The sequence below is a fragment of the Vicugna pacos genome, chromosome 1, assembly GCF_048564905.1.
Source record: "Vicugna pacos chromosome 1, VicPac4, whole genome shotgun sequence".
Classification (NCBI taxonomy): Eukaryota; Metazoa; Chordata; class Mammalia; order Artiodactyla; family Camelidae; genus Vicugna; species Vicugna pacos.
The window spans coordinates 42,922,653-42,948,833 of record NC_132987.1 but is presented as its reverse complement, the minus strand read 5'-3'; the positions used below and the strand labels follow the sequence as shown (position 1 = coordinate 42,948,833).

The 26,181-nt window shown below is 42.3% G+C and overlaps 1 protein-coding gene and 1 long non-coding RNA gene across 5 annotated transcripts in view; one reads left to right on the top strand and one right to left on the bottom strand.

Moving 5' to 3' along the window:
• Window positions 1–26,181, top strand: part of TNIK (TRAF2 and NCK interacting kinase) — a 357,941-nt gene that overhangs the window by 32,985 nt on the left and 298,775 nt on the right. The gene's annotated exons all lie outside the window — the stretch shown is intronic.
• Window positions 4,177–6,252, bottom strand: LOC140696488 (uncharacterized). Its single transcript, XR_012072924.1, has 3 exons — window positions 6,087–6,252; window positions 5,587–5,911; window positions 4,177–4,774 (listed from the first exon to the last, which is right to left on the bottom strand). It is a non-coding gene; the product is annotated as an uncharacterized lncRNA (long non-coding RNA).

The window sequence follows — 26,181 nt, the reverse complement described above, 5'->3', positions numbered from 1 at the left end:
TGTTGGAAGAGTATTCAAAAGCAGCCCCTCATAAGTATGGTAACAGGAAATTCCTGCAGGCTGGAGCTGTGTACACCTATCTTCCTGCAAGAAAACCCTGAAAATGGCTAGTGTGAAAATAGACTTTGAACTGAGGTCTCTGTCTTAGTCTCATGTGGTATAAAACTGCGTTACATACCATTCGACAATTTCCCTTTTCATTCCCATCTCCGAGGTGATAGTACGGGTACTTTAGCCAGAATACAAATTAGCAGTGGGTTCCATTCTTTCCAGCTGGGCATCACTTTGTAAAGATGTGCAGATGGTTTTAAATCCTGTGGTGCCGTAAAAGAAGCAATGAACTAGGAGTTGGAATATTCGAACCATCGAACTGGCATGTGGGAAAGCTCTTGAACCTGAACCTTCCCGAGCATTCCCATTTATCACACTGAGATTAGCCCTCTGGGTGTTTGATGGGGCTGCTGGAAAGATGGAAGGGGATGATGGATATGAATGCGCTTTATAAGCAATGATGCACTCTGCAAGTCTAAGGTATTATTATCATTTAGACCTTTATTATAGTTTCACTAAACAGAAGCAGTCTATTATCTACCTCTCATTTGAAAGGGGAATGACAAATAGTTACTTCAAGGTAAAATGCTTCTCAAAGAGTAGAATCTGATCAATGCACCTTAAAGGACCTAATGAATTATTCAGCTGTTCTTCAAACTGGCATATCTGAAGTAAGGAAATGATCACTTTTCACTCCCATTTCAGCCTCCTGGAAATCAGCATGCTTAGTATGAGATCCTATCTGGAGAATCTTCTTGAGTTTCAGTGCCCGATTATAAAACTAGGAATAGCTTCGTGTTTCTTGGAGAAATGGAAATTTGAGATGGATTGGTGCATTTAAATGAGGCAATTGGCAACCTTCATTGAGTGTCTAACATAGATAGGTGGAAAGATGGCTGGCTAGCTGGCTGGCTGGCTGGATGGATGGATGCATAGGTAGTTAGACAGAGAAATAGATTGTTGGTGCTCTGGAGGATAGAAATGTGCATGAGAAATGGATAGTGATAATAATTATAGTTAACATTACTAAGCACTTATATGTCCCTGGCAGGAATCCTCCCCCAAACCACAGAAGTTAACTAATATCATTACCCCATTTTATAGGGGAAGAAAATACTACTTAGAGAGGTTAAGTAGCTGGCCCAAGCTCACAGCGCTGGAAGATTGCAGAGCTGGGGTGTGACTTCAGATGGGCCAACTGCAAACCTGTACCCTTAACCACACATGCTCTCTCAAGTTGTGTATGCACTCACTGCGGGGAGAAGAGTGTTCTCTAAGGGAAGTTACACAGCAATACTGAACCATGTATATGTGCAGTAGAGAGGAGAAGGCTGTATTTATAGGAATTTAGAGGAGCAGGAGAATGGATTACTCGGAGCAGAACTGGTCATGGGGGATGTCAAGTTTGTTCAGGCTGGTGTAACCAAACACCACAGGTTGGGCAGCTTATAAACAACAGATATGCCTTACCCTGAGCTGAGGGCACCAGCGTTGGTGAGGGCTCTCTTACCAGTCATAGACTTCTAGCATCTTCCCATGATAAAAGGGACAAGGGAGCCTTCTGGGCTTTCTTTTTCTAAGAGCACTAATCTCATTCATGAGGCCTATTCTCTTGACCTAGTCACTTCCCCAAAGGCCCACTTCCTACTATCATCACCTTGGGGGTTAGGATGTCAACGTATGAATTTTGGCAAGGACACAAACATTCAGAGCATATCAGGAGGGTTCTTGGAAGAGGGGTCCCTTGAGCAAGGACTTGGAAGATGGAGGGGACTGGAATGGGTGAAAATGAACAGGAGCTGGTGCTCTGGGGAACCGGCCAGTGCAGATCCAGAGGTGGGAAGGAGAGAGGCACATGTGGCCAGGGACAGGTGGGCTGAGTGGCCCTGTCTTTCCTAAAGGGAGAGTTCCAGATGAGGCCTAAGGGGAGACAGGGTTAGAACAGAAGCTGGAATCTCTGCTGCTTGGCAGAGGTGGCCAGATCGCACGCAGAGCCTGGGTTTTTACTCCGTTAACATTAAAGATCCCTGGTCTGAGGCCAGCTAGTGATTTAATGAGAGCTGTGTGGGAAGAGGACTTCATTTGGAATCAGACGTAAGGACCTACTGGAGTTGGTAAGATTGGGTATGAGTCAAAATATATTTTTGTATGATGTTATTATATGTTTATGTATCTCGAGGGAAAAGGAAAATCTAACTTACTCCTTGAATTACAGACAAGGGCACCACACACTCTCTGAGTTACGCCCAGTGCGCGTGCAAAGATGGGACGGGGCTGTGGAGAGGGAGCCCTTCTCTAAGGCACAGACTCCGTGCTGAGCTCGGCGAGGGGTGTTCGAGTCCCTGATGCCTCTAGGTTTCCTCCTCATTCCTGTGATTCCTTTTTGTTAGTCTGACCGGTCTCCCTTTGGCCTGCACAATAAAAATAGCTATCGTGTGTTGAAAACTGATTCTGGGAATTCACAGCAACTGAAAGAATTCAGAGTTATCTCTGTTTTGCTGGTAAGGAAACTGAGGCTGAGAGAGGTTAACAACTGAAGACACATAACCAGCACAGTAATTGGTGAGGTTGGGAGAACTCCTGTTTCTTCTTCTGCACTTGTGGTAGTTCAGAGTTTGGACTTCATTGTTGGCCAGTCCTGCCCTCGCCCCCCCTTGCTTGCTAAGTGCTTTTGGGCAGGTTATTAAATGTACTGGTGCCTTATTTTCCTCATTTGTAAATGGGGATAGTCCTAGTGTTCACCTGGCAAATATTATAAGGGCTCAATTCATAGCTCTTTGATGATTAATTTTTTATTATTATTTTCTCTCACCAAATGCTTCTATTGGCTGTAACTTTCTGGTGCTCAGAAACAGGCTTCAATCTTGGCACGAAGGAAAAAGGAACATCTTTGGAAATTCATTCCAGTTTGTGCATATTAATTTGAAAGCTCTGATTAAGCTGTCTATTTTTTCCTTGGGATTTTCTTAACCCAGTTTCCCCGTTGATGCTGCCCACCCTCTTCTCTGTACCCATCACAGTGGTCATAAGCTGCTGCTCCGTGTTGAACTCTGGCTATTAAAGCCAGCGAAGCAAGAAGGCCTTGATGTTGCCTCACTGTCATGCGGTCCTGCCTTGTCCTCAGCAGTCGAGAACTGCCTCTCTCCCCAAAGTGAAAAGAGTTACTAGAGCTTGTCCTACCTTATTTTGACCTCGAGCGGCAAGGACAAACTCAAGTCTCCTCAAGATGGTTTGAGATTTCAGAAGAAGTCACTCAGCAAATTTGAAACAGGCTATTATATAACCAGACAAGCCCGGCAGAAAAGCTACCTACTTGGTTGCAGTTAGCATGAAGGGGGAAGACAAAGGATTCAGAGAGAACCAATCCCCACATGGTTTGCTAGTCATCTAAAACTGAAAACTCCTCGCCTCGTCCTTTGTGTGTTCTAAGGCCTGGAATGCCGGGGATATTCATTAAGGAGTCACTGGTGGGGATAAACTTTGGTGTCATTGCTAAGTTGGCCTTTCTAGGAGTTACTTCTTTCTTGCCTGGGTTCATTTTTTTAATTTTAATTTAATTTTTTTAATTGATTACAAGTTGAAATCCTGTTTTGAATCTATTGGCTTAAACAATATACATTCTTTTTTTGGTGGCGGGAGGAGGTAATTAGGTTTATCTATTTACTTAGTTTTAGAGGAAGTACTGGGGATTGAACCCAGGACCTCGTGCATGCTAAGCACGCACTCTACCACTGAGCTACACCCTCCCCCCTTGCCTGGCTTTAATGAGCAGTTTTGTATACAGATATATTCTCTAATACTGGTAAGACTGAGTTCTAGTTTTAATGTAAAATTACCCGGAGTCTTCCTGCTCACCTCAATGACTATTCACAACAGGAATTCAAACACAAGTTTGCTTTGCTAATGTTCTGCAAATCTGTTTGTCCTATACTAATTATCCATTCATTTCCACTTGGAAGACCAGCAGAAGATGAGCAGTGAAGTCTTATAGCAATCAAAATTTGAAACGAAATCTATTGCACCTTCATGAAAATACTAATGACATTTTTTGTAAACCCAGAAGACATTAAAACACTTGCAATAAATATGTAAATTTGATGATTGCCAGTGATTAGAGCCAACTCTTCTACCTCTCTTTCTTTCTAATAACTTCCCCAGCCCTAGAGATTGGCAGTGAAATGAAAACACTGTAAATAGCTAACTCGCACAGTTGACCAATGCCTCTTCCAATCTCCTAGCACTAAGATTATGATGTCCTGGGGGCGAGAGCACTCGCAAGTGCACAAGTCTGATCCCCCGGCGCTCACTCTGCCGTCAGCCCTTTGTTTGTGATGGAGACCACGCAAGGCTCTCTGAGCATAGTGTGTTAACGCTGGCTTCAAATTCACAGCTCCTGTACCTTCTTCCTTTTGAATTCGAGTGGGTTTGTTGACTGCTTTGCCTTGTAAAATATCACAAAAGTGACTCTGTGCCAGTTATTTGGGCAAAGGCTGCAAGAGAATTCAGCCTCCACTTGTTGTGTATTGGAGCACTTGCTCTGTGGGAAGCCAGCTGCCCTGTGAGAAGTCCGAGTTCTCTGGGGCGACCATGCTGTGAGGAAGCTGGGGAGACTTGTTTGGAGAGGTTTGTAGAAAAGAGATGCCAACCAACCATCTCGGCAAGATGCCAGGTGTGAGTGAGAAGCCTTTAGGTGATTCCAGCTTTAGCTGGGAAGAGCGAGCCCCTAGAACCACGAAAGATAATAAAAAAAGATGTTATTTTAAGCCAGTAAATTTTGGGGTAATTAGTTATCCAGCATTAGATAACCAGAACAAGGAAGTGTTTTTTTATTCTTTACTATTGGAGGAGAAAAGATTCTTTGATGATCCAGAATTCGGTATTTCTGTTTCTATAGCCAGTCCTGGGACCTCTTTAGACTGATATTACCAGGGTTCTTTTGAGTTTCCTAGAGAACCAGAGAACCCTGTGTAAATTACTGCTCCTTATCCAGATTCTAATTTCTTTTTATTTAACTTCACCCTACTTGTTTGTACAAAACTGTGGTGACTATCAGTTTCCATCCCTCTGGCATGACGTCCATGCCAAGCTAGTGCCGCCCTGGCCAGAAGAAACACTGGGACAGGTCGATATTGGCAAAAAGGGGGGAGTAAAAATGATTAGAAATTAAGAAAAAATGCTGCTTGTGCTAAAAAATGGAGAGAGAGAGAGAGAGAAAACTCCAGAAGTTAGGCGTTTGACTTTTTTTTTTTTTTAAAGATTTGCCATGAATGAAAAGACAATTCAGAGTGACTAGGTTCCTCTGAAACCCCATGTGGCGTGTGAGGTGTGTAGGGGACCACAGGATAAGGTCCCATCCTAGGCTTTGTCTAAGTCCATCAAGTTCATCATCTCAACAATATGCACAAGGTGGGTTATGGAGACCTTTTGGGGAGTCTGTTTATTTTCAACAGCTTGGAATTGAAGACCATAAATTTACATGGGGCCCTTCTATGAATCAGTTAGTGGAAATACGTATCAGTAAAATAATGTTAGTACCTTTCAGATTTAGTGTTTAGCTTTTTTCTTTTCATCCATAGGTGTTGGTAGATCAAAGTCATGTTGTCCTCCAGGCAGAGGAAGTACCTGGCACTTTGCTGGGTGTTGAGGATTGTAAGGCCAGTGTCACTGCAGAGGAACTCACAGTGCTTTTGTTCTTGACTCTCACTTTTGCTTGTTTATTTTTTCTGTTCTCAGTCCCACTATTTGTTTTACAAATATCCAGCTCCTTTTGGATCTTGGTGCAAGGATAAGCGAGTATCAAGTTGTTGCCTGTTAGTATTTGTCTTTAGCATTTCATATTCTGGTTTTCTCAAGTTTTACCCTGGAGTATGAGCACAGAAATAAAAGCATTAATTAAAAGCACGAAATGAAAATGAAAATAGCTATAAAGCACAGTTTGGTCCCCCTTGGAGGATACTAATATAAAAGTGTATCAACATTAAGCAGTAAACAGTGCGGGACACAGAAACTGCCTAAGAGATACTTCTTACTCTTACTCTGTGAAATTCAGTTGTGTGGGAGAAGTGCTGATTGGTGCTAATAACAATATTTCCTAACATTGGCATATCGATTTCTAGCTTTCATATACAGTTGTCTTCATCAGTCTGCAGTCAAGGAGAGTGAAATTTAGAGATGTTTCTCTGGCCATGCTACTGGTCTGGGTTCCACCAGAGGGGAGGTAAGGGGAGGTGAAAGAGGGCTGGTACGTGTTCTATGTCTGGTACGTGTCAGAATGTTTAATATGTCACTTCATTTATTGTCACAGCAACCCCCTGAGGTAGGTACTGTTACTGTCCTCATCTGCCCATCGAAGGAACTGGGGCTTGGGAAGGTGAACACAACTGAGGTAGCTGATGAGGGCCAGAGCCATATTTCATCCAGATCTGCCTGCTTTCTGGTGTCCTCTGTCCCAGAGAGTAGAGAATCTCCGTCTTGGGACACCAAGTAATGATCTTAGAGGCAGAATGAGTCTGATACTCCTTTCCCCAAGCTCCCATGTTGGAGTGGCTTTGCTTGGCGCCCACCCTTGTCAAAGCTTCCCTTTGTGGCTAAACGACCCACTGTGGTCCCCTTCCTTCCTTGAAGCTAAAGCTTTCCTTATTAAATAAGATGAGGAAGTCAAGGCTTCCTTAAATAAATGATCCGCTTTTGCAAAGTTGTCCAAATTGAGTGGGGAAAAAAAAAACCTAGTGTGTTATTTTAGTTCCCTAGGTAGACTTTTCCTCTCCCTTCTATTTAACGGAGAAATAGAATTTATCCCAGGTACAGAACATAGACATACTATGAGAGATATTATGTTTACGTTGTCCTTTTTTGGGGAAGAAGCTGCCACCAAAATGATTTTTATGGAAATTGTATCTTGTTATGATTCTCAGCATACTGTGAGGATTTTCTCGTTCATCTTCAGCTGTTTCTGGACATTGTTGTATCAGGATGGGTGCTTCAGGGTAGGTGTGTCGTTCACCGCGGGTTATGAAAGCTGACTCTGAACCGTCATTGCTGGAGGGATTGGAGACAGGAAGTAGGCATGAGGCACCTGAACGCCTTCCTTTCTGGATTGTGAGATGATACCACGGATGCTCACATGGGTCTGATGAGGTGGGAGGACACAGCTCACAGCTCTGAGATGCACATGTGCCTTCCATCCTGGGAGATGCTGGTGTTTCAACATGAACACTCAGGGAAGCCCAGCAAGAACCACAAAATACTGGTTAGATGAAAGTTAAACACATTAAACCTTTGGATATTTCTGTTCCCCTGAAAAATGGAGATAAAAGTTCTGCTCTTCTGCTAAAGGGCATTTACTGAGTACCAATTTGCAGAGGGTAAGTGCTACTTCCCTGCCCGCCTTCTCTCTCTCTGCCAGTGGGGAACAGGGACTGGGGGAGTGTCTCCCTCCCAGGCTGTCTAAGGTGCTACGAACCCAGTAAAAATTGCTGTTTGAATAATGATGGCCAACTGTCTCCCCCCTCCCCCCGCCTACTGCACTACATTAAAAATGAGAGAAAATGGACCAAAGCAACAAGGCAATTTTCATTTTTACAAGTAAAAAAAGTCTAAATTTAGAACAGATAACCATGGAAATTTAATAGAGTCTTAGCATTGTTGAAGGTCATCTGGATTGATGCTTGCTTGCTTTTTGTGACATTCCTGCCAAGACTGTCATCATCCTCTGTGCTCACCTTCCCCCTTTTGGCCACTGTAGAGTGCCACCCTAGTTCTCTTCGACTTCTTTCTCCTACTCCTTTCAGCTCAATAGCCCTTTCTGTTTTTCCTTTCACCCACTCAACACCAGTGGAGACCCCCTTCCCCCAGCCCCAGTCCTCCTGACCTTTCCTCCCCTAACCACCTGAAGGGGCCTCTCCCTGTCCTCTTCTACTCCCCCCCCCCACTAAGTGTGACTGGGAGGCCTCCTCCACTGCTATTCTGCCTCTCATCCCCCGTGTTTCGCTAGGTCAAGTCTCATGGGATCTGTTATGATCCTTGTCAGCCCTCACTATGCTATTTCTTGTGTTTAGTACAGACTCAGTGAATTGAGGAATATCACACTTTGGGATACCACCATTTACCATCTATACAATGGGGACATGGTCACATACTCTGGCCAGTTACTTTTTGGGGTCTTTTTTAGAGAGCCTTTGGTCTGTGATTAGTGTGTGGAATGTCTGCTGCATGCCTCAGAGCTCCGGGTTCTTCTCCGTCCCTGACAGTGTGTTGCTCTGGCTCCAGAACTCTGCCAGGTTCTTGCCCTGATATCTGATTTCCATCATCCAGGAAGGCAGTGTGATGGAACAGCCATAAGGTCTTGCGATTAAGGACTGTCTGCTGGCAGCCACGACGGCCACTGAACCAGTAGCAAGTGGATGCTGTGTTTTTTCCTTCTAGCTCTTCTTTGGTCATCGATCATTGAGTACCTACTTGTTAACTCATGTATTTGTAGTCCTGGTATTAGAGACCCAAATATACTTGTCGACCTATATTGTAGTGTCAAACAAATTATCACCAAGTTTAGGTCACACAGAACTTTACTAACGGCTGTATTTTCTCCAACCCCTTCCATTCTTAGCTCTGTAGAACTATGGTTCTTCTGAGGAGTTAGATGAATAATTTCTTTGACTAGAACTCAGGGTTTTCCTCAAGTTCTTACTTACCCTCAACCCGGCCTGACTCTTTTGGTGTTCTACTGAACTAGTGCTATTTGACAACTGCGAATTTTTATTTAAAGTAATGTTTCCTAGCAAGATATCATCCTCTTACTTCTGGAGATTAAATTTGGTTAAAAAATAGAATTTGGGGATGCTCTATAGAGATTGTAGAGGAGAAGATCTATCAGTCTTTTGCATTGGTTATTGGTCACAGTCAACATAATCTATTGCATGGAGTAGAAAACAAAGCTACCTTCTCTATTTCTATTTTGAAGTTGTTTGAATTAAATGCATCTATTTTCTCCAGATTGCTATTTTACTCAGTGGTTACTTCTGTATTTGTGTTATTGTGCTCTTTTACCAAACTGGTATTTGGGAGTTCTTTGTACATTTATTTCTTTAGTCTTTTCAAGATATACATTGGCAAACGAAGAGTAGAAAAAATTTTAAGACCGTCATGTCATCCAAGTAAGATGTTCAAGTGCCTTATTTGATTGTTTCAGGGTTACTTTGTTTTCACTGACGTATTATTGGGGTAGAGAATTGATAACTTATTAAATGCCCATTACCTGAGTAATTAAAGTACTAATTAGTTTGACAAAGGACTAGTTATGTGATTGTTCCTGTACTGTGAAATCACCTTTACAGATCAACAAAAAATTATATGAGGGATGCTGATTTATATGTTATTTACAAAGCTAAAGAGAGTGTTACATTGTTTATCTAAAGCATTCAACTTACCAATTTTTCTTGTGATTACCCTTTTTTTGGTCACTTATCTTTTGATTTAATTGATTATAAGTTTTCCCTGCAGAGTTAGACAGCCTGCATTCAAATCCCCACGCTTACTAATGTGTAACTCTTAACACATTGCTTACCCCTTTATCTCTGTTTCCTCATCTGTAAGATGGAATAATGATTGTACCTACCTCTACCAACCTGTGTGAGCTTAAAAAGTCAGCTTTATTGATTTTTTTTATTGTACTGTTTTGAGGACAATTATATCTGACCTAACAATTTAAAAAAAAGATGCTGGGTTTCAAAATTCTAATTATGTTCAAGGTTTGAATTGAGCTGATATGTTGTAGGCTTGGCATAGAGGAAATTCTGTCTGGTATCAGTATTGTAGCTGAGTGGAGAAACTGCCAGCCTGGCAACCTAAAAGTTCTGGTTCCTACCCCAAGTTCTGTCAATTACGTGCTTGGAAAAATCACTTAACTGCTCCAAGCCTTAGAGTCCCTGTCTGTGAAATGGGGAAAATAATATTTTTGTTGCCAAAGCTTACAAGATTCATGAGGGAATTAATTAACACAATCAATGAAAGACTGTATATGAACTTTATTTTTTTAATTAAACTGCACACTCTGCAGTTGTGAAGTAAGTTTGACTGAAGGCTGGCAGGAATTCTGGATTCCTTAGATTTTCTTTAGCTCTTTTTTTTTTTAAACTCCAGACACAAACTATCTTTAGTAACAGCCAAACATGTGTGAGATCAGATTGCTCATGATTTCTTAACGAATGTGTTATGAAGATTCATTAAATTAATGAACAGATGGAAATTAGTTGCTGTGATAGGAAACAAAGTTGGCAAGTTTTATTTTTTATTCTTTTTACTTACTCCTTACAGTGGTTCTCAGTCAGGAGTAGAGGCTTTGGAAACGCAGTGTGGAGGTGGGGGGCATTTTGCTCGTCATATTGAATGGGGTGTCATAGTGGCATTTGGTGAGCAGGGGCCAGAGATGCTAACTAACCTCTTTGCAATGAGCAGGGCAGTCCAGCTTAATAAAAACTTGCCTGCTTAAAATTCTAATAGTGCCCCCATTAAAGACAACTCGTTCCCTGATTTCTGTATCCTTACATAGGTCATACGTGTGACTTTTTACAGTAGTACCCAGCAAGTATCACTTTACCAAAGACAAATGGCTGCCCTTCATGTTTTGATTAATAGGTACTGCTTCTCCCACATCTGTCTCATCTTCTTGATTTCATTCTCACGGCTATAACCACGCCCCGGAGCCTTTTGCCTTTGAGTCTCTCTGTAGATGTGCGTGGTATGCAAGCCAGGAGTAGGTCAACAGTTGTTGCTGTGATAAACAAGACCAAGTAAAGCCTCTGGCCTGTCAACACTTTTTTCCCCCCATTTTTAGAATTTACTTTTTTTTCACTAATTTTTGAGTAATACATTCCCATAGTTCAAAAATTAAAACAACATAAACCATATACTTTAAAAAGTCTCACTTCTGTTCTTGGGCTAATCTGTCCACTGCCTTGGTCCACCTCCTACAAGTAGCCATTGTTTTGAGTTTCTTAGTACATTTTCATCATTTCTTTATTTGAACAAGTTGGGGTGTGTAGTAATGTACCTTCCTTTCTAATGCAAAGCTCTCGTCTGTTTGTTTTCTTAGTTTCTTGTGTGCCCCTCACTGGTGTATCCCTACACCCTTGCTCATGTAAGAACTGCCCTCTCACAATATATTTAGCTACAGCAGGTGTTTAGCTCTTTCATCTGCTTAGAGTCATTTCTTCTGGAGCCTTGGATCAGCTCCAGTGTGGATGACCTGTTGTCCTCCCATCCTTTCCTTTCACCCTCATCCTTTCCCCTCTGTGTTGAATCTCCATTTCTAGATTCCATACCTGCTCTTTCTTAGTTTACTCCCTTATTTTCAAGGAGCACATCTTTCAGGAGTTTTTGGAGAGAGGTGGAAAATTTTAGACACTGTGCATCTTGAGTATGTCTTTATCATATTCTCACGGTTTCTGGATGGTTTCACTTGGTAAAGAATTTGAGGTTGGAAGCCTTACTTTATTTATAGACCTGTGATTATATAGGTCATGTATAAGTGTGTGAAGTTATTTCCTCCAAAAGATGGGAACGTTAATTGATTTGAGCTGGATATATTTTAATGTGATTCTGCCTACCCTGGAACAAAAAAGACTAATAAACAATATAGAAAAAAAATTCCAAATTTTGGAGAGCCACCCTTGGGTTTGAGTACTTTGTCTCTCCTACTAGGAATTAAGGGTGTTTTCTGAGGATGAGAGAAGGATACTTTTTATGAGGTGATTAATGTTGGTGTAAGGATGCTATTGTAGGCATTGTTCATTGTATTACTGTCAGTTTATGAAGGAAAAAAATGTTCATGCTTCAGTAACAGCACTACCAGCACTTCCCCTTAGTTTTGGAAATCATCAAGTTATTCTGCTTACCCTGTTTCCTTCTTTGCATTTACTGCCAGGTGATTCACAGCCAAATTTGAGACCCACTGCTAGCATCAAAGAAAACGGAGCTGTTTGCATGTCCATTCATTTCCATTGGGCACCAAATATATTTTTCTTCTACCCTTCAGTTTACTTGAAACTAATTGCCTCACTTTCTTTTCTTAATTTTGTTCTTCATGTGTCTTTGCCAACCTCCACAAGTCCTTTTCAAATGACATGGGGGCAGCAACAGTGGAACACCCAGGCTCAGAATGTCTTACCCTAGAACAGCCTCACATGGGCTTTCTAAAGGGGACATTATTTTCCATTTTTTAAGCCTTTTGTAGTGCCGCATTTATACAAATGGTACCAGCTATCTTTAGTCATTATCACAAGAATGCTCAACCACCAGCTATTCAAAAGTAAGTATGAATGGAAACCTATAGAAATATATGGTCATTAACATCTCTTGTTTGCGGGGTTTAACACCCCACATAGCCTGTTAATTTTCCTTTTAATGGAGGAGTAACCGCTGACTTCTATTTCACTAATTCCTAAGAAACAGGGGTCCCTTCCCTTGGTTCCAGAAATAAATAACAGCAGTAGCAGCGATGACAGTAACATCTAATTTATTGAGCTCTTGTTTTGTGTGAGACACTGGGCTATGTTTGAATGCATTACTTAATTCTTCTAGCTGCCCTATGAGTTTGCTAATAAACTGCGTCTTTGCTCGTTCTTGCCAATTTCTCCTGAAACTCCCACATTTATATTCATTTGACCATCAGCTTCTCACTTGGTCTTTGCATTACCAGCTGAGCCCTATGGGGAAGAACGATTCCCTGGTGCACTTGGGTGCCCCCCGACATTCTGTGCAATTGTTGCCCCCACCCTGCCCTCAGACGCCTTGCTCTGAGTAGTGCCCAGAGACCACGCTAAGACTGTACTGCTCCTAAAGTTCTCTCTTGGCATTATCCCCTAGGTCAGAGAACTTTGAACTCTTTCTTCCTTCAGTTTCTTGCCTTTATGTCTGTGAATGTGTTTTCTTCTGGACTCAACTTCAGCTCCTTTCTAACTGTGATTCTTAACCACCACTGTGCACCTGAATCAGTTGGGAACTTTAAAAAATACTCAGCCTGGTCCCTGTTCTCGAAGATGATAGTTCAGTAGGTCTTGTGGGGTCCAGATGTGTGGTGGTTGTAAAATCTTCTCGAAAGATTCTGGTGTGCTCCTTGGGTAAGAATCACTGGACTGGGCTCCCTACGATGAAAAATGCCTCTTTTGGTTGACAGCGGTCCTCACCTAGGCTTTGGTTCCTAGCCCCACCTTTTCTCTTGTAGGATTAGACCTGCCCCTCATTGTAACTTCAAACACAGATTGGATTCTTCTCTTGACTCTTTGACTAGTCTGTGTCTCTCTTGCCATTCTCAGATAAGCCCTTAAAGGATAGTTTATATTTTTTACTCTGTGTGATTCTGACTTTCATCTTATTACTCACTCTGGTAAAGACCATCAGTGCTCACTAGAAGCCAGATCCAGGGGGCACTTTTAGGATCTGTCCCATCGCAGCTTCTTTGGGACACGTGAGGCACAGAAGACTCTCTTCCCTTTTCCTTGCCTTTTGTGACACCGTCCACTCTTAGTTCTCTTAATTCTCTTGCTCGATCTCCTCGTCCTTTTTAGTGTTTCTAAAAAATAATTTTTTCAGATAGATTAAGAATAGAATGGAATTTTACTTTATTTACAAAACGGGGTAGTGGAGAAGTATTGTTGAGTAGAAAATGTCTTTCTGGCAGTGGTCTGAGTTTAGCATTTTTTGTGAGGAAAATGAGGACATTAGGGGGTGAATTTGGTCTGATTTCTTAAAACCTCTGTAAATCAGATTCAGAAAATTTGAAGTTTTAGGTCTTCGGTTTAATCCTAGGGTGGCAAGAGAATTGTGGGTCCACAATTCAAAAAAATCAGTCAATCCTTAGATCATATTTGAATGTAGTAAACTGACTGGAAGCTAGGTGGGATCTAGGACACCCTTGTATGTATATTCCAGGAAGAGCCTAAATACTTAGATGTTCTGGGACCCTGACAATGGACCTGCTTCCCAGAAACCTGCTGGACAATTATGTGCAGCTCAGAGCAGGACAGCCCATCAGTCAACACTCTTTACTTCCTTATGCTTCAATTTGTTTTTGTTCCTTCCTCCCCTTCATACGAAAGTAAAGCATACTTCATGTAGAAAACTTAGAAAATATTGAAAAAGAATGGAAAATGAAATAAATTTTATTATCACCCATTATTCCATCACCCAGATATAAACACCAGTAAACATTCTGGCGAATTTCCTTCCAGTATTCTTATTTATGCAAATACTCCCATGCATGTTTGTGTCAATTAAATTTGGATCAAGCTGTATATAGTATTGTTTATTCTGTGTTTTTGGTAGTGATCTTTATTATGTCATGAAAACTTCATATCAACATGATTTTTTTTAATGGCTGCCTAGTATTCTAGCATGGAGATGTTCATAATTTATTTAACTAATCCCCTGTTGTTGAACATTTAGGCCGTTTCCAATTTGTGCTCTTATAAATAATGCTACATTTAATACCCTTGAACATAATTGCTTGTGCATTACTGATTATTTCTGTAGGACGTATTTCTAGATGCTGACTGTTGCTGGGTTTCAGGGTGAGACCAGCAGTCTTGTGATTGATTGGCCTCCAGCTAAACCAGCCTCCAAGAGGGAGGGAGGCTTAGGGGCCGAGGGAGTTTCCCTGCTGCTTGAATTTGTTCACATCTGCTTGAGATCTTCTAGACTGCAAGTTGGATTTCAGAATAAAGAATTTCTTCAGGAATCCATAAATGGAAGCTTTGTCACAGGTGAAGTTGAATACATATGCTTCAGAATAAATCCTATTTGCGAGAGACTGGTTCTGAATTGTCTCTGTTCTCTGCATGCTTTGAGTGAGTTGTCAGTTATTTCGAAGAAGAGCAACGGGGCACCTACTATTTGTCTAGACAGCATGCTCGCCTCTGGGCTATAAAAGTAAGTAATTCCTCCAGGCACTCACTTGCAGTGCAGGAGACAGGGAAATGGCTTCTGGTGGGTAAGAATGGCCATGGGAGCACAGAAAAGAGAGTCTCCAATTTGGGAGGACTAGGGGCTCAGGAAAGCCACGAAGGCTGCAACAATGATGTCTGAGCTGAATCTTGAAGAACAAGAAACATTTATTTTGCAGAGAGGGAAAGGTGTTCCCAGGGTTGGAAGGGAATTGCAAAAATTAGGGCATTGTGATGGTGACGTGACAAGTCAAGGGGACCATGACTACATTCCCATAGGTGGCATCTAGGCAGAACCTCCCAACTTCTGTGCCACACAAAGTGACAGGTCTGCATAGACAGTGACCCTGTCAGTCCTAGGTCTGATCCCCTCGGCCCTGGCTAGGTTCACCCATTACCTCAGTGCACCATGTGAAAAAGCTTAGGTGACACTGATTTGGGCACATGGTGGAGGGATAATGGGGGATGGACTGGAAAGGTGGGCCGAGTACAGGTTGTGAAGGGCATGTGGGCCATGCAAGGAGAAGTTTGGATTCCTTTTTCAGCTATTTTGGGACCGTCCCCCTGTTACAGGCCACTGTGGAGGTGGAAACTATGGGTCCTCAAATCACTTATGAACACACACAGATGGCATCCTTTTTTTTACTGTCCTAGCAACTCCACAATATGCATTCTTCCTTCCAAATAACAATTTGATGCTATTAGCTCTGCACACTGACCTGCTTCACACCTCTTTGGGGAAAATATTGCAGTGTTGGAAGTATACAGTGGAAGCTTGCAGTTGTAAGGTCTGTTTTGAGCTGGCAGAAGGTGACAGTCGAAGGAGGAATGATTTAAAAAGTGCTAATAGTAAAACATCAGTTATTTTGGTATCTCCGAAAGTTCTGTGCTATTTACTGTGACTGGTGTGAAAAGAATCAGTAAATGGGAAAATCGTGTTTTGGCCAACGTAAATTAAACCTGCACATATCACCGCTGTGTTTTCTCTTTCCAGCATTTCCTACTCATTACACCTCATTCATATCTGAGGTCTAAGAATGCCTCAGCAGTGAGGTTAGGAAAAAGATTAAAATGTTAAGATTTCTAAAGAGATATTAGATAGCCCTTTGCTTTACTATTTTTTTATGTTTGTTTTGTAGATATTGTAAATCTAGACCATAGAACTAAGCAGAAAAGAAAATAAAGGGGTTTATGTTGTGTAATAGTTTTACTGATAAACTCTACATACTGATGTCTAGTATATATGCATTATCTGAATGAATTTGAGGTTTTGGAAATTATACAAGCCTTTGTATATGTCTTTTCTTTGAGATGTAAATATACTACAGTGATATCTCTGTTTTCAAATGTGAATGGACTTCTTTCTAACGTGTCATTTTTCAGCTTCATTTGTTACTGCATGGAGGAATCTTTTTTCTTTTTTTCCTCCCTGTTCCTAACTAATTTCATGTCAAGATTAGGAGAATCTGGAGTTCACATGGGTGGCTGAGCAGTCAGCATATTTTCATGCCAGTTGCCATGAAGTATTTAGAATCTTTGCTTGGTGGGGCTGACCTCGCATCTTTTCGAGCAGCAGTACAACATGAGTCTAAGACACTCAGAAATACCACATTAAAATTCAGAGGCATTTCTGTCTTGGCCAACTTCTTAACCCCCTCAACATTGCTAACGGAGAGGTAAGTAATATACACCTGGGTCTGTCACCTCTCTGTGTCCATCAATCTGGCCACGACTCACAGAAGAGGTGTGCGGCAGACCGTGGAAAACAAGGCAGGCATTCAGTAGGAAAATCAGAGACAGATGCCCTTAGCACTCTTGTATCGAAGGCTTTAGAGACTGACACATCAGACCCGCACTGATTTGTGAGAGTGTAGATAGATTTCCCAGATGCCGCATTTCAGAGGCTCTCAGATGAAGCTTCTGTACCTCAACTTTCTCCTGCCACCCCCTGCACACTTTCTGGTCATCATATGATGACATCACACAATGGCAGTGTGTTCCTGGCAATTTAGACTCTCGGTGGGAAGTAGATTTCCCTAAATTTTTGTAAACATACTTGCTAGAAAGTAGGTCTAAAAAAATAGACTATGCTTAATTGGTTGATACTTCTGTAGGTCTTCAATATTAGTTTGTTTCTTAACAAACCTTTAGTGATTTCATTATTAAAATTACAATATTAGTGGACAGGGTCTTAAAGAAAAATGTCTTTAAAATGGAGTTTTGAGAGTCAAAGGAGGAAACCAAGAATGGCTAGGAAGTGGGGACATCTTGATTCTATTAAGTTCGCTTGTCTTCTTGCTACTGGCTGCCTTTAACAGCTAGAAAATTTCAATTCTTACAAGATGGTATCTGCACATATATGAATAATTGATATCTAAGTACTTATCAGGTTGATGAAGACTTAACACTGGCATTGACCGTCTGTCTTTGGCCGAATAGGTTGATTTGGTACCATAAGTCATTAGTGTACTTTTATCTTTTTGTCTTCTGGGAATCCATATGGAAGCCGGTGAGCCCAGTTCCTCAAAAGTTTAAATAGAGTTACCCTACGACTGAGCAGTTCCTCTCCTAGCTATTATATTCCCAAGAGAAATGAAAACATTCGTCCGTACAAAATAAGTTGTATGTAAATAATCATAGCAGTGTTATCCTTAGTTGCCAAAAGGTGGAAAAAACCCAAAAGTCCATGAGCTGATAAATGGATAAACAAAATTTATTCTCTTCATACAATGGAATATTATTTGACTATAATCATAAATTAAAAAAAAATCCCTGATCCAGAAAAAAAGCTGATGCATCATAGAAGAGATCTCTTTTCAATATATAATTTAAAAAATCAAATGGCATTCCACAGATACTTACTGCTTCATCTGACTGTCATCGTCATCACTGTCATCAGCACATCACCACTTTCCAATTTCTTGAGTGCCTGTGTGCGTCTCCAGTGTCCTGTGCGATGTAATGGAGCATGTAATGTGATCTCTGTGATTGGAGAAAGGGACATTAGTAATACTAGTGGTAATAATTGAGACCATTTATTAGGGGCCTGTTAAATGCCAAGCACTGTTCGAGGAGCTTTATATGCAATCTTTAATTTAATTCCTAGAATGATCCTGTGAGATGTGTACGCTAATCCCTATTTTACTGATGTCAAAACTAAGGCTGAGGGAGATTAAGTAAAGTGTTCAGAATCACAGAGCTGGTTAGTAAGAGAAAGATTAGGAATCTCAACACAGGGTAATACCAGAGTCTATAGTCTTAACGACTATGTGATGTTTGCTTTCACAATACCAGTGTTTCGTGAGCTTCTAAAACCCAGGCTCCACTTCATGAAACTATCCTGCCTCCCTTTGGTTGAAAATCACTTATTTTCATTTCTTTCTCCACCTGCCAAGATCACTTTGTCAGTTCTTTAATTTGTAATGAAAAAAGAGAATATTTGTTTTCTAGATGTAAAATTATACTGAACGTGCATTCAAATGGCATATTTCCTCTGGATTTTTAGACATGCACTCTGCCCCCAGTATACAACCTTGAGAGTCTGGGGCACAGGGCTGTTTTGCCAATTTGAGAATTCATTTTCAAAAGAATCCATTTCACACTGGAAAGTAGTATTTGATCAGTGCCAGATACTAGAATAAGTTTTCAGAATAACAGAATTGTAGATTGTAAGGGAACTTAGAGACCATCAGTCTAGAATTTTCATTTTTCAAACAAGGGGGACCTGAGCCTTTAAGAGTAACCAAGATAATGTGAAATCCTGTCTAGTTTCTGATGAGCTAGAAAGCCATTATCTTTGTGAACTTGAGTCACCTTATGAATGGAGGAAGAGAAAGAATGTCATGAAGTTTGTCCATCCATCCTTTCAATAATTTTGTTTGATCTCTAACGCCATACTGGGCAGTGTCCCAAGGGTTTTGCATCAGAAATATGCAAGATGCAGCCTTTGCCTTCAAAGAAGTCACCGTCTATTGGAGGATATAGAGAAAGAGCCCCAAATTATGGTGTGAAAATGCTAAAGCGAAGCAAAGAGGTTGTAGGACATCAGAAGAAGACATTTATTTCAACGTTGGGGAAAGGGAGGTATTAGAGAAAGAGATTGCAGGTAGTCAGTACTTGACCTGAATCCTGAAAATTTTATGGAGTTGAGAGAAATTTGGTACATTGAGGAAAATGCTCATAATTTGGCAGGGGGCAAGAGGAGATGATGCTGAGAAAGAAGCTGTGGGACATGGCATGGGCTTCTTACTCCCACAGGTAAAGGGGATTCATTGGTTCATTTAAATCAGGGGGCAGGGTCACATGACCAGAGAGATTATTCTGGTAGTAGTGTCCAAACATGCACTGGAGAGGGAAGGACAAATTCCAGGGGGAAATCGGTGTTATTCAGTTGAGAAGTATTGAACAGTTCCTGTGTGGCACGGGTAATTGATTGTCAGATGCTATTTTATGTACACAAAAGAAGAAAACCAGTATCTTAATTTTCAGCTCCATTTCAATTCCAGAGATGATAAAATGTGGAAAAGAATGTGTATTTTAGAATTGATGAAATACAGTCTTAAGTACTTGTTATATATTTGTCAAAGAATGAATGAATGATTTTTTTCTTTTCCCACCAGTGTCCTGTGTAGACTTGGAATAGAATGAAATACCTAAGAAATGAACACTACGTTTGATTTCTCAGTTGTATAACTTCCCTTAGTCGACACATTAAAATTTTGAAAGGCATGACTGATTCTTTTCTTTGAACACTTGTTCTTTTATGGGTGTGACAATCACTCTTGATGGAATTTGGGGGAAGGAAGATTTCAGAAGTGGCTGAATGAGAAAGTGCTCTGGGTTGGGGGTGACATTATTCCACTTAGATTTCAGGTCAAATAGTGGAAGCTGTATTTGGGGACCTACAGCTGACCCCCTAGAGCACCACCACGTGGTTTAGGAGACGGGATTTAAAAATCAGCGATAAGGTCTTGGCGTGACTGAACAGGAATACCCAAGAATAATGTCCGGGTCTGCCCTTCGGGGCACTCCTGGAGGGAAATTGCTCTTTGTGTGCTTAGCTTCTGTTTTGGTGATTACTGCCTCTCCATGCAGCTGGGTATTTCCTGATCCTGGGGCCTGTCTCGCCTGCTCTTCCCCGACATTTGCTCAGTGGGATTCCAGCCAGGAATGTCTAAGAGACAAGGGCAGCTGGGTCTGCACTGACCTCGAGACTGCATTTTGCTTCTGTGGCTGTTTCGCTTCAGTTCGCACCATTTGGGGGCACTTCTCCAGGCAGAATGCGGCAAGGCTGCCAAACTTGGACGCATTCTTCACATTCTCCATGTGTTTGTACTTGTGCAACCCGAGAGAGTGCACTGAGCTAGGAGAGGAGGGTTGAGGGAGGTGGTGGAAAGTGCTGTCTGCCCTTAGATATACGGATAAGGGGGCCGTCTTATGACGGTTCCTAGAAATGTGACTTATATGGGCATGCCACACCGTGTAGGAAGGGGATAGCCACTGTTTTTATTGGAAAAGAAGACAAAGGTTGTGGAACCTCTTTCTTTGGGACAGACTAAGGTGGCTCTTCTTGTGCCCAGTGAAAAGGTTGAAAGTTTCCTCTCTTAGGAGACTAAAGAATGCATGTAAAAGATCCTTGTCTGTGATAACTGTATTTTCTTAACAAGGAGTTAGAATCACTGTTTGCTGTCTTTGGGCAGATCAAGAATGCGCTGTTTTCGTATGCTGAAAATGCTGCACATTAATATTTCAAGATGCTCTTCCCTTCTGTGGGACCCTGTGACCTTTCATGGGGATGTCTGTCACTACCTTCTGTTTTGTCTGGTCTTGCCTACTCCAGCCCTCCCCTGTCTTTGCTCACAGCCACCAGTTTGGACACCGTGACTAGAGCTCTCCACCAGTTCCCTTCAAGTCCTTCAAGTACCCCTGCCCTGAATTTTCCTGCCCAGTTGTGAGTCCTGCTGGGTGACTTCTACCACTTACATTTGTCCAGATGCTGCCTTGCAACATCTGGGCTCAAACTCAGGCCCCCAAACAAAATATTCCTTGCTCCGTGCAAGGAGTTGGAAGGAATTTCTCCTTTCTCCTCTCATTTGTACTTTTCTGGGTGTTCCTTAATTATTTTCTACCTTGTATGATGGATACAGGCATTTTTTTTCCTGAAAACCAGACATTTTGTTGAAAAACTACCTGGGGCAGTTTTCCTTTTTTTAAAAAATGAGAAAAATGATAATATGTTACGTGTTAATTCCAGCCCCCCAACCAATTTCCTAAAGTGTGGCTGAAACACAGTAAAAATACCTGTAAGTCAGCTCCTTTGTTGGGATGTAAAACGCTTGAACCATAGTTTCCTGATCCCTTGTTTTATGCATGGTTACGCAGCCAGCAGCGATCCCAGACCAAAGTTGACTTGAGTTTGGCACTTTTCAAAATCTTCCACACTTCATTCTGGTATTTCATCAGTTGAGTGTGAAGTGTAACGTAAAACTTTTATCTCATATCGTATTTTCTTTAAGATGTTGTTTTGAGTGTCACAGTAAACATTTTTTGTAGGTACGCATTGGCCAAGATTCCGTTTTACTGAGAGCTGGGTACGGCCTCTGAGGCTTTAGAATTGAAAACCAAGCCGTTGAAGAGGGGGATGTTCTGCAGAGGTGTCTGCTCTTGTGTCTCCGTTCACCTCTCCCTCTGTAGTCCCTAAGCTCATGGAGGGCAGGACCCACAGCTACCCTGGGTAGTTGCAGGCCATTTTTTGGAATGGATTAATTGGTTTTGTGAGGACTTGGAGGGAGATTTTGAGCTGTTACTTTGTTAGAATTTTACTCAGTTAATCCTCAGCAATTGTAAAGTGTTGGGAACTTCCGGATCCTGAATTTCTTTTCCCTCAGTCATCTAGCAGCTTTTTTTGGTATCTGCTGTAAGTTTGTTAAAGTCGTGTCCCCCTACAGCTTATGGCCTCATATACAGCCATTAAAAAGTTGTCCTACTAGTGTCTTGTGACAGAAAACAGAAACAGATATTTATGAAATGGAAGGTGCTTTCCTTCAAAAGGACTGATCACGATAATCATTATATACAAACACCCCACCCTCCAATACCCCCACAAGGACACACAGACAGACACATAGACAGTACGGACAGATAAGGACAGATAAAAAGGATGACAATAGTTTCTGTCCTTGTGACTTAGAGTCTAGATGGGGGTCAGTCATTCCAGCCAAGGTGATGTGTGGGAGATGAGTCCTAGAGATGGCGGATGCATCCTGCAGAAGGATGTGCATACGGAGCAGGAGGGCACCCTGACCTATTCTCGGGTGACTCAGGCGAGTAGCAGCTCAGAGTTTGTCCTTCCCTTATGAGATGGAGTGTACCAGCTCATGTTGAAGGATTATCGAAGGGTCAACCAAGATTCTGTGTATTAGAGTCCTTTCAAACGATCAAATGTTTGGATTCTCTTCCTTAAAAAATGCATGTGCACAAAACATGGGCTCTAGTTTCGTGAGGTTCACAGACTCCAATGGGCACAGGTTAAGAACGATTTGATAGAATATAGTGTAGGGGAGGAAAAGGAATCTTTTCCCTCTACCCATCTCAGGTTCATTGGTGGGAGCCCTATTGATTAGATCTGCAAAAGACAGATTAACAAGAGAAAAGTGGAGTTTTGTTTTTCTTTCTTTTATTTTTTAACATGTCCATTATGCATACACACAGGAGAGCTCAGTGATGAGTAACTCCAAGGGGTGGACAGAACTTGGGCCTATCGAGCTTATTAGCAAAAAAGCTATACATTTGTAGAGAAGAGAAAAGACAAGGAAAAGGGGTTTTTGGCTTCCAATTGCTGCAAACTGTGGGAAGGTAAATATACAGAGGAAACCAGTGGAAGACAAGGGCCTGTTAGTCAGATTTGTTATGTAGAGTCTCTGGGCCATAAGAATCTAGAGTTGTCTCTGGGGATTAGTAAGAGTCACCCTGACCTCCCTTCCAGATAGAGCGGGAGAGAGCAGAGAGTTTTTCTGTGTATGTGTGTGTCTGTTCTTCATTGTGTGTGTGTGTGTGTGTGTGTGTGTGTGTGTGTCTCCAGTTGTCTTCACCTCAAAATAATCCTTATGTCAAAGTGGCATATTTTGGGGTGACATGGCATATTCTGAACCCTCTTAGCAGCTACAAGCCAGTGTATTCATCTCACAAAGAGTGAGTGTTAGGTTAACATGCATCTACTCAGCTAGCCAGAGAAGCTGGCTGATGGTCTTAGACATTCACCCGAAAGAGGTGGGATCACCAACATCCCCAGCGTCAAGTGCAGTGGGGCAGTTTGTCAGCAGCTTCTGTGAACCCAACCAAGGCGTTTAGTTCTGTTAATTGCAAGGCTATGTGGGAGGCCCTGTGAAAAAGGAGCTCCTCCGAGGGGCTTGCAAACCATAATTGCTCAGTCCATGAGGGGTTGATGGTGAGAACTGAAGGCCTAGAAAAGAGATCAGATGTGGTTACTGTGACAAATGCATAAACTGAGGCTGCACCATGATTATTTATTATCCACTTTCAGTCCTTTTGGTGTTGCTTTCAAAGATGATGTGGCAATTATTAACATGGCGTTAAGACTGAGTGGAGATCTGACAAGAATTGGTTGACATTCTAATCACTGAAGTGCTGAGGGTGTCTTACATGTGCCCGATTGTGTGCTTGCACTTTGGGGCGGAAAGAGGTGCCTTGATCATCAGGCTTGGCTTGACCTTGCTTAGTCATTGCCAGAAAGTCACAGAGGACTTCTCCCATGTTGCCTGAAAAGTGGACTTGCCAGTCATGGCTTGCCCACTGAAGGCGCATGGGACCTTAATTCCTTCAGTAGTGAGGACCACTTCTTCTGCACACCATTCACGGTGTATCCCCATCATGCTGTGTTGTGCTCTGGGGTGCCGTTCACATAGGATGTGAAGTGAACGATGCCTCTTAGGGTTGTGAGCAGAGACACCCCAGGTTGCCAGCCTCAAGATGGACATAATGGGTTGCTGGAAACAAGGGGCTCCCCCAGGGATTGTTGGTGAGGCCTGTGTGCCAAAGTCTCAGTGATGGATGACTTTGATGTCTTTATGCTCACTGCTTTGCTGGGTGGCAGTCCCCTTGCCATTTCATTGGAAATCCTGATCATCTCTCTAAGGACTCATTTCAGGACCTGGGGAGGTAGGCGTTCCCATGTGGGCTGCTCTTCAGTTGTAGCATGAACGTTATCTTCCTAAAAGAATCTTCTGTGGCTGCATACGTGGCACAGAGCGGGCTGCTCTGTGTTCCATTAAATGATTCCTAGATCCCCTAACGGCAGACTTAATGGGCGTGCGACATCTGTCCATTAAGAACATGTGCTCCGAGGCACTCACAAGTTCCCATCGCTGGCTCACCACAAATGCTGGCACCTCCTGGGGGCTGCTCCTGGGGATCGCGACCTTTCATCCATGGCCCCCCAGTGCCCAGTACAGAGCAGGTGCTTGGAAAATATTTGGGGAATGATTAATGTGCAGTTGAAAAAAGTGTTCATGAATGCTGATGCAGAATTTGTTGAAATGAGAGTTTTGTTTCAAATTTCCTGGCTTGCAGTGTCACCAACCCCAGTAAACTTAGAGTTTCTGATACTTCCTTCCATTAAAGCAGTCGCTCCCTCATTGTTTGAGCAGAAGGAAGGAAGATGCCACTTTTCGAGGCCCTAATATGTGCTAGGTGTTGTGCTAGATTCTTTGTAGGCAGATTGTAGGTCAGTCCAGTCCTGACTAACCACTTGTTTGCTGTGTTTGGACGTCCGTTTTCTCATCTGTAAGACTGAAATACTCATGTTCATCTTGTAGAGTTCTTGCCAGAATAACAGATAATACATGTAAGTGCTTTTAGCACTAAGTGCTCATGAAATTAACACTGTATCGTTCATTCATTCATTCATTCAACACTTACTTAGGATCTCCTTTGAGTTCTGACACTCGAGGTGTCAGTGAGTTCTGAATTCGAGGTACCAGTGTGACTCAGATCTATTTCACGTAGCTCACTCACAGTTTAGAAGGGGGAGTTAGACACTTTAACACATAACACAATGCATGGCAGGTGCTGTAGTCATTTTCTAGAGCAAATACTGTGAGAAGACAGAGGAGGGGCAACCAAGCCCTGCTGGGGAAGAGGAAGTGGGTTTTGGGAGGGCTTGGTGGACATGATGCTTAATCTGATAGGAGGGTGGAAACCAGCTGGTGAGGAAGATGCTTGTGAACAGACTAATCGAAGGTAGTTAAAGTGGGGGTGGTGTGTGTCTGAGGATGGCTATGTGTGCGCAGAAGTGGTAGACAAAGGAGCACCTTCTGTGGGAGATAGACTTCTTCGCCAAGAAATTTAAGAAACTCAAAAAGTAAAGCAGCTTGCTTAAACACATGGCGAGCAAGTAGTGGGGCCTAAAATTGGAACTGAAATGCTTTCTACAGTGCCAGTCCTCTTTCTACCTGATTCTTAATATATGTAGCTTACATTCCTAAGTGTACTTCAAGTTACTTCTTAGAGTCCCACCCTTTGCAGGAGGAGAGTATCTCTAGTTAATAATGCGTGTCTGTGGCAAGTTCTGGTTTATAAAGATGAGGTTCTTTCTAAGCTGGACTTTTCCACCATGGTTGTTCGGTAAAATGAGATCTGCTGGCTTTCTCCAGTAAGCCAAGTGGCAACCCTGCAAGGAGGAATTGAAAACCTGGCCTTCGGGTCAGGAGGAATGAGATGGTACTCAGAGATGGAGGCCGAAGGCAGGCGTGCCAGCTCCACCCCTGGCAGTGTCTCCCCTGTGTACTCGAGACTGTGTGGAAATCACCACAGTGCACACAGGTGGTTTACTTGCGTTACATTGTTCCTGGAGAGGGTGAAAGTAAGGAAACACATTAAATAGCCAAGTAGCTTCCTGGATGGAATCCTTTCTCTACACTGGAAAGGTCTACCCCATCCCCTACTCCTGCCTTTGTTATTGGTTAGTAATGATTGTGCAGTCATTGCTTTGGTTCTGCTGAAGTCTGGGTTCTGAACTACTAAGCCACTTTGGCCGTACACTTCTCCAGTGGAGAACTTAGAATTGCTCCGCTTCACCTACAAGATGCTGCAAAGGGCAAACTAGTGTCTTCTTGCCAGGGGTAGCCAGCACTGCCCCTGCCTTACTCTTGGTGGCTAGAATCTCCCAGTGCAAAGT